The sequence below is a fragment of the Pinus tabuliformis genome, chromosome 6 (assembly GCF_031772625.1).
Source record: "Pinus tabuliformis cultivar Carrire ecotype Pingquan chromosome 6, CPIR1, whole genome shotgun sequence".
NCBI classification, from domain to species: Eukaryota; Viridiplantae; Streptophyta; class Pinopsida; order Pinales; family Pinaceae; genus Pinus; species Pinus tabuliformis.
Window position 1 is genome coordinate 1,567,431,689 of NC_142292.1, and position 9,710 is coordinate 1,567,441,398.

The following is a 9,710-nucleotide window of genomic DNA, read 5'->3' on the forward strand; positions in this document are numbered from 1 at the left end:
CTCCCCTTTGTTCATTGTCATGTCTTTGAGTTGATCTTTCAAGGAGATGATTTCATTCAAATTGTTGACTTCATTTATGACAACTATATTATCATACATGTTCTTAAACTTTCTCAAATTTCCAACATATGCAAGTAGACTATCTTGTAAACCATGAACTATAATTTTCTTTGCTTTTAACTCACCTTTCGTGTGCTTGTTCTTGGTAGAAACATAACCATTATCTAGAGGCTCAAGTACTTTTCCTTGAATGTATTCCAAAACATCATTGTTATCAACTATGATCTCCAACCTGAACTTCCATGTAGAAAAGTTATATGAGTCACCCAAATTCTCATGTTCCTTGAAGAATAAGGAAGACATATTGACTTGATTAGATATGCTCCTTCAACTTTCCAAAGATGATTGCTTCAATGCTTGTCTCCTTTTAGGATTTTCCTTCACCTTAGCTGTGATACCATGTTTATTTTCACACTGCTTTATGTTGTTTCAATTACTTTTAGCCCAATTCAATTCTTCAATCAACAATCTTTCAAATAAAAATTAAACTTTCCAATCATCAACAGTAATTAAACATAGACCAGCAAATGCAATGACAAAGGAGACAATCAGAAAGAGACACCAAATTTGGTCAAAGACTAAAGAGAAACCCCACAAGGGGAAAAACCATTTTAAAATTCTTCTTCTACTGGATTGTCATAAAATGTTTAGAAGAGAATACAATGAGCCCAATACAAAATTATCTAGAAAAACTAACCCAAAAACATTTAGAAATATGTTCTTAGCATCAATATATATCAGAGACAACTTTTTTTTGTCTATGTTCAACTGCGTTCATATGTCAAAATTTATTGATAGAGCCAAACTGCACAGAGGAAGAGTTGTGCATGCGGTTGAGACCTTCCAATTGTACCCTTGAGCTTGCTAGCTTGCGGTTATAGACAAAATTTTCCTTTGACGATCATGAGATGATAAAACAAAACCCTAGAACACGTGCGAGATTCGGACCCTGTATTTTTGGACATGTGTGAAACTCCTTCCTCGACCTAGCCTTAAACTTGTGCAAACCAATCAACGAAGAAGAAAAGAAGATGATGCTTGGTGATGTTCAAATTAGGTTGAGGTCACTTGTATTTATAGGCTTACAAGGGTGACCAACTTCCTATTAAGGCCGACCTGTCCAAATGTGTATATGTGGTGTTTTCTTCATAAATAAATTTTCCCTTGTCTAAATTGAGCCTTTCAATAGTCAAAATTGGTCCTCTCGAAAAGAGGAATCTAGTCCCATGGTTAGAAATTGTCACTAAGTTGCCAAATTAATAGGCATATCTAGCTTATTTTAGATACCTGATGTTATCAGTCCCTGCCTTGGCAAGGACTATAACAATTGCCTCGCAGTCAAATTGCATTGATTGTGCATTATTTTGTTGTTTTTTTGCAATTTTAACCAAAGTTTTAGGAAAATGCTGAATTTTTCTATTTTTACATGAATTCAAAAATATTTTTCTTTTCTATTTTTTTGAAAATATTATTTCTAATTTCTGATTGACCTATCAACTTCTGATTGGACCTAATTCCCCTGGTGGAGAACATTTTATTTTTACTATATTTCAGTGCCTGAAATTTGATTTAAAAATTAAAAAAAAAAACTAATTTCCTGAGTGGCCATTTTGTTAGTGAGTTCTCTGACATTTACACTAACGCTAACAATATTATGGTACTTCTCTTCCCCATGACGATAGAACTAGCACGGTTGCAGGTCCTTTGCATAGGTAGGGGTGGGGGAGGGCTACACAAGTCATTCTGCGAAGTTACTTTCACAATTTTCTGGATCATTTATTGTATGAATGTTTATGGAGGATGGGGTATGTGCAAGAAAATAGAGAATATTATTATGTTTGGTTATGATAACCTTTTACTATGCGATGTACAAAGTATGTGCGGGGGAGAAATTATGTAGAGCTTTGATTTTAGAACTATGAATCTTTAAGGAGGACATGATCTATGCAGGAGAACATAATGATTAAAATTGTTAATTTTCATTATGCGAGGATTTTATTGTAGGGTTATGCGGGAGAATGAGTGCTATATATAGAAATTAACGTTAAACTATTAATGTTAATAAGTGATATTTTTGTGTGGAATGGATTTGTTGTGAAATGCGGCACATATGCATTTGTGGTATATTGGAAGCATATGTTTTTTTTATTGGTGATAAAAAATATGAAAAACAAGTTATGTGCGGGAGAACAAGGGTTTTTGTGGGTGCTCTAACAATGTGTTATTTCTATGAATATGGTATGTGTGGTACATTTCATTGTATGGAGCTTTTAGTGTGTTGAGTTGTTATATTGGAAACTTTATTCGGCAGGAACAAAATTAGGACGACGTATTTTAAGGAGAACGGGGGTTGCATAGAGAAATTAATGTTAAACTATTAATTTTAATCTATTATTATTATTTTCATTGTGCGTAACTTTGAGTGTGTGCAATATGGGGTATCTATGTGAATTTATAGAAATATAGATAAATGTGATGCATGGAAATTAATTTTTATTTTCGAATCCAGTGACAATTCCATGTTCTATTGTTCAAAACTTCGAATAGGGATTGACTTGAAGCTATTGTAAACTAATTTTCTTTATTAATGAAAAAAAAATAACAACTATGTAAATTACTACATATCCTCAATATCAAAAGTGGCATGGGCTTCATTAACTTATGGCTCAAGCTAAAAAGGTGGGAAACCTTGGTCAATGCCCGTGATATCATCATTTCTTTCATTAGCATCTTCTTCAACGTCTTGGGACAAATTATCCAAGTGAAAACTCAACGCTTCGCTTGCCAATTGTATTCGCTCCATCTTCCATAACAGTGTTTCCATTCTATGATTTAAAGGTCGAAATGGACTTGAGTTTCAGATTTAATAATTTTGGTATGCTTTAAGACCAAATCAATGATAAATTCTATAGCACCAACTATTCTAGATAAAGAAGCACTGAGCTCTTGCTCAACAACTCTAGAATCATGTTCCATAGACTTCAATCTGTGTTACAGTTGGAAATAAACTTATTGAATTGTGGTTCTAATCCCTGGCTCTATGTTTGCAAAGTCACATTAGTAATTTAATTATACCATTGAAATAACTTTTTTTATTTTTATTTTTAGCCTCTATCTTTTCCATTAATTCTGACTTTAAGTCCGCATAGTTTAAAAGTTTATTGTTTGAAGGACGTGCGGAAAATGGCGTATGGGAAATAAAACAAGGGTGCAGAAGGAAATTTATGCATTCTGTTAGCGCTTGAATTTGGCCTCAGGCTGAAAAAGACAAAATCCAAGGCAACATCAAACCACTTAGCCTCGTAGCTAGTCCTACGGGGCAGGAGAGGGCTCTCTCCGGGTCTATCTCGGCAAAAGGTCTTCAAAGGGCGGAGATTACCAATAAAGAACACTGATTTTAGGCTAGTAAACTGATTGAGAAGGTTTGATTTCAGATTTTTAGGGTTTTGGTGGAAAACAGGGGGAAAGCAATTTTGGGTGCGGGGATGGGACACAGCTTTTGCAGAGGTCTTTTTGGGGCAAGGTAGGAGATTGTCTTGATGCCTTTGATTTAAGTGAATGGATAGGAATGACCGGTGAGGAGCTAAAGAGAGCAAGAAACTTTCGAGAGTTCTCTTCAGACGGAGGAAAACATAGATATTAAGCAAACTTAAAGGCAGAGCATATAAATTATGAATTCTACCTTAACACTTCATTTACTTAATGTGCAGAAAGAAAAGTGGGAAAATGACACACATAACACACTTACAAGTACATGAGAGAAGCACACCATCAACACAAATAACCACAGGAATCCCAAATAGTGCTGCAAAACCCTGGTCTTTCCTTTGCCAAAATTGCAGAGATACAAAGTGTAATACAATAGAAGCTTATCCCTCAAGAGTCCAACCATGAAAATGACTAAGAAAGTACATAATATAGGCAAGCTAACACACTTCCTTGCCTCTAGGGGTCGAGCTCATCATCCTAGGAGCTGTTTCAACCAATTCTAAACTGAGCACTAAAATCTAGGCAGTCAAAACAACTTGCCTCTATAAGCTAGGAAACCAATTCATTCATTAAATTTTTGACTTTTTATGAATGAATCTTCTAGAAGAGATAAATAAGTTCCATGACATCATAAAATTACATCAATTACATCAAGGAGGATGAAAAACCACTCCAAAAAGTCAAAACTAGTCAAATCTGCGTTTTGCTGAGCTGTAGGTGAAAATCTGGCAAACTTCCCTGATGCGTAGCGCCCCAATCCTCAACGCGTAGCGCGCCTTTGAGCCAACTTTTGAGGCACTTCCCGGCATCCAAATGAGGCAAAAGTAGGCTTGTTGGAAAGGTCTGGATGTCGAATTTCCAGCCCAAGTGGAATTTCTCAATTTGGTGGTCATTTGCCCCTCCAAAATTGCAATCTCCCAAGACTGCTCCCTGTGTGTCCAAAAATTGGCAGAAAGTCATTTTTTGCATGTTTTTTGACCTTCTGAGGGCTCAAAACCTGATGAAATGTCTTGGTAATTTCTGAGCAAGTGTAATTTGTCATGAAAAATCCAAAAATGCTGAGTTTTTGAGAAATGGACTTGCCCATCTTCAGGGTAGCGCGCGGCGCGCTACGCGTTGAGAGCAAAAACCTGTGTGTGGCACAAAAAAGTCAAAATTGACCAAAATTACTCAAAATTTCTTGAAATTTGAGCTGGAAGTGCATCATTGAGCACCATGCTCCTTCAAGGTAGCCTCAGCCAAAATATGAAGGGGATTGGGCCTTTTCCTCCGTTTTAGTGCCTTGGCCAACCGTCCTTTGAGCACCTTCATTCTTGCTTTACACACATGCATTCAAGCCCAATAGTGATTATTCATGTGTCGGAGCATGTCTTTGTCCCTGTTTGCCTTTGCTATCAACCTCTCTAGATGTGTGTTCACCTGAATGAGCATAGAACTTTTCTCCTTAGGTGTCAAATCATCAGGTCTCTTGCGAGCCAAGTTCCGGTCTTCTCGGATCCTCCGCAACTCATCAAGAGAGTGTTCATCCTCTAATTGCTTGTTGCGCTGCTCTAAATAAGTAATTGTCCAATTTTCCATCTCCAACTTTTGCTGCAACAAGTCATTTTCAGCCCTTAGTTGCTGGATGATCTCCTCTAACTCTAGGCTAGGAGAAATGATATCAAGGTCAACAACATCTATGCCTGGAACACCTGATGGCCCCTCATCAATCTTGGGCTGCTTGCCCCTCTTTGGTACCTGTGCTGCTATCGAAAGTGAGGCCCCTTCCACCTGAGGTGGAGATAACACTCGCTGTGCTGATGAAGAAGGCGAGACCCCTTCCACCTGATGTGGAGATAATACTCGCCGTGCAGATGCAAATAAGACCCTGTGGCCTCTCTGATATGTAACATAAGGAGGAGCGCTGACATGCTCGGGCTCTGGAATATCAAACTGATGTGAAGGCCCTCCCTCATCACGGACAACCTCAGGAGGTGGCTGTGGCACTGTAAACAAGTCACTAGAAATGAAATCCTCCCATGGAATACCCTGTTGTGGCAACTGATGCATGACCACAATCTTGATCGGTGCATAATGATAAATGCTCTTGTGTTGCTGTGCTGGGCTCTTTCTTTGCACCAAGGGCACCATCCTCTCTATATTTTGGCACATGAAAAATGGAATGTTCATCATTCGTACCCGTGTGAAATGCATCAACAAATGGATATGGTATGAATACAAACGTGAAAATCTTCCCTCACAAGTGAAATAGCGAATGATGATCTTCATCATAGGTGCATACTCGTCTCTTAAGAATCTGAAGGGAAAAACACCAGTTAGGTACCTCATATATGCAGGTTTGATATATGGATCATAATGAAATCTGTCCAACGGCTGGCGCTTGCTCCATTCTTCTCCAATATTGGGTATCCCTGTTGCTTGAGCAACAATCTCAGGTGACAATGTGAAGTCCACTCCTGCAAGATTCACATGCCCATTGTGTAAATGTAGGACAAACAAGCGGGCCAATTCCTTGTGATGTTGAATTTGGGAGATTCTCTCACAATATTCATAGCATGATAGATATCGGAAACATGACACTGCAAGTGGACAAGCTTGTAGATAAGCCAAAGAGGTGGGTTCCTCCCTGACATGCTGACCACCCTTACCACCCCTGTGATGCCTCCTTGGCACCTCTACCTCTGGTGTTGATTCACGGTCATCACTTTGCTCATAATCTATTTCGGTTTCTGACATGGTTTTGGAGGCAAGTGACTGAAAAATAATGCTGACTGTGCACCCAATGAACTGCTGTTTTGACTTGTTTGAATGCTGTTACGAAGGGGACAAACACACATGGGAAATGTTAGGGAAAAGGGAAAATTGAGGGGATTAGGGAAAACAAATGTGGAAGGAAATGTTAGGAAAGGAAAATGGAACATATACAATCATAATTTGTAGGATTGTAATGGGAAGTGGGGTTTAGGAAATTTACATAGGATTTTAGGAATTAGTAGGGTTTAGGGATTTTAATGATTTTTAATAGGGAAATTATATGATTTGCATGGAAAAATGGTGAGGAAAATATGGGGAAAGAGGAATAGGAAAATGGGTAACCTTGGGCAGCAACTTTCAATGAAACCCTAACACATTTACATTTTTAATATTTGATACAGCAAGGTAGGGTTTTACTCCATATTAGCACGGCATTTTTGCATTTTCATTGCTCATTTATCTTAGCCAAACCAAAAATCACCATGATTAGAGGCCTACCTCAAAGATTTGGAGAAAGAAGTAGTTTTGATGGCTTGCTGGCGATTTCCTGAGCAAGAAACCCAACGCGTAGCATGCCCAGCCTGATGCGTAGCGCGCCTTTAACGCGTAGCGCCTGAGTTAATTTGAACTGGAAAATGCGCGCTGATGCGTAGCGCGCCCCCCAACGCGTAGCGCGCCTCCTCTGATGCGTAGCGCGCTGCTGCAACTGCTCAATTCGCCCAATGAACTTTGAAATCGACTTGACAACTATTCTCTTGGAGTGTTGAGAGGCAAATGAATTACCAATGAGGGATGGCATGCTTTTATAGGCTTCCTTTTAATTTTTTACTTGCCCAAAACCCACTTTGTAATGTTTGAATGTTGACACTTTTTGCTTTAATTGGCTCTGACCTTTAATTTCATTTCTTTGAAAAATTGGTTGAAATGATGATTTCTTCTGAAAATTTTTGCAGGGATAGCTTCTGGGATGCTTTGGCAAAGGAGACCAAGGTTTCACTTCGACATTTGAAGAATTTGAAATTTTGAGAATTTTACAAAAATGAGATAATGACCTTGTTTCCAAAAACAGAGTTTTTGAGAACAAGGAAAAAATTTAGCTGTACAATGATGAGAAATGTTTAATGAAGGACATCCCTCTGGCCTGCTGGTCCTTGATGACCTCTCAAGACAAAACTAGACTCAATCCTAGACCTAAGACCTTAAAATTTAAAGCAAAATGAATGACCCTTTGAGGACTTTATTTATTTGAACAAACCTGAACTAGCAGTGCCAAACAAGAGGGGAATAATGACATAAACTCCTTCCACCGAGATTATGGCATGCCTAACAGAATGCAACATGATCACACTGATGAGACACCTAACTATGAAATGCAAAGAGCTTTTGATCTTTGGTGGAGGGCTACTAGACCGACTCTAACATTGGCTCCAATGGGGATGGTAGCTCCTTGGAGGTGCCAAGAACTGCAGACCTCTGGGAGAGCAGACCAGTGCTTTCAACCATTGGGCGATGGAGTCATTATTTACATATTTGACCTAATCTTGGACAGCTTTATTGACTCGACATCTGACTACAAATTGGACATAACTTTGACCCAAACTAACTCAACTTTAGACAGAAAATGGACTGATAAAAACACATGACAAACCTCACACCAACTAATCTTCATCTTCAGAATTATAGCCTTCACCACGGGCCCCAGACTGAGGATGAAAGATCAGCACACACATGCGATAAAACAGAAGTAAAATGGTATATACAATGGTGGTGAGAAGAACAAAAATACTCAGACATGGTACCTCTTCAGCAGTCGACCATTGATCGACCCTCCGAGATAATCATCTCCGTTCATTTCCTTGAGAAGAAAAGCATTTTGGCCTCGATATGCTGCGATCTTATAGGGACCCTTCCATAAATTGTCAAATTTGCCGTGCTTCCCTTTGTCTTCATTCCGAGCATCCCACTTCAAAACCACATCATCTATTTGAAAGTGATCTGATTTTGCTTTCCTTTCATAAATCTTTTTTATGCGCTCTTGCAACTTGAGAGTATTGTGAAGAACCTCCTCCCGTGTCTGCTGTAAATGAATCATTTGATTAATCCGCCTCTGCATGGGATCTTCCTCACTATCAATTTCTTGAAGCAATTTGACCATCGGAATAGCAAGCGAAGTAGGAAACACTGCATCTGCCCCGTACACCAGCTCAAAAGGAGACATGCCAATTGACTTTTTATGACTTACCCTATCAGCCCACAGTGCATTCACTAACTTTTTATGCCAGCTCTTCTTATTGATTTCCAGCAACTTTTTAATGATATTTACCAAGGACTTATTTGAAGATTCTGCCAGCCCATTTCCTTGCGGATGGTAGGCAGTAGAATGCCCCAAGCTGATATTATACTTGTAGAAAAAATCAACCATTCTCTTTGATTTAAATGCTGCTGCATTATCTGTAATTAACTTACTTGGACAGCCAAAACGTGACAGTATATTATTTTCAAGGAAAAAAATAATTACCGCATCTGTGGCCTGCCGGGTGGGAATGGCTTCAATCCATTTTGTGAAGTAATATGTGGCTGTCAATATCCATCTATGCTGTCCTGACGATGCCGGATGAATCTCACCAATAAAATCCAAACCCCACTGCTGAAATGGTGCGCTGACTTCAATTGGTTTGAGAGGCAATGGCTGCAATTTCTGTTTTCCTTGAAATATTTGGCACTCATGACAACTCTTAACAGCTTTATATACATCTGAAAACAATGAAGGCCAATAAAAACCTGCTCTTAGGATCTTATTTGCTGTAGTCTTCCAAAACAAATGTCCCCCACAGTCACCTTGATGAAAATCTTCCACCACTGTTTTAGCTTCCTCCTCAACCAAACAATTCAGCAATATTCCACCGGGGTCTTTCCAATATAGTGCAGATTTAAGAATGCAAAACTTGGCTGATTTCAACTTCAATGCCCTACTTTTATTTCGAGGCATCCCGAGAGGTGAAGACAAATTTTGAAGTACATATACAATATCAGCATACCAAGGAGAAGAAATAAAGATGTCAGATACCTGTTGTGCTGAATTCTCTTCATCTTCATCGGACATGGCAGCCATCAAATTGATGTCTAGGACATGTAGATTTGTTTCAGCCATCAATTGGCAAGACCTTGCCTTTGATCAACTTAGTGGGTTTAATCTCCACATCATACTCTAATAATGCAGTAATCCACTTTCCCCACCTTCCTTTCGGTTCTGTCTGTACCAACACATCCTTTACTGCGCGTTAGGAAACATAAGCTATAATGTGGGAATGCAATACATACACAGGAAATCCTTCAGGGCCTTCACAAGTGCAAGTGCTTGTTTTTCAATGATGTTAATACTTTAATGCTCCATCTCTAATAATTAC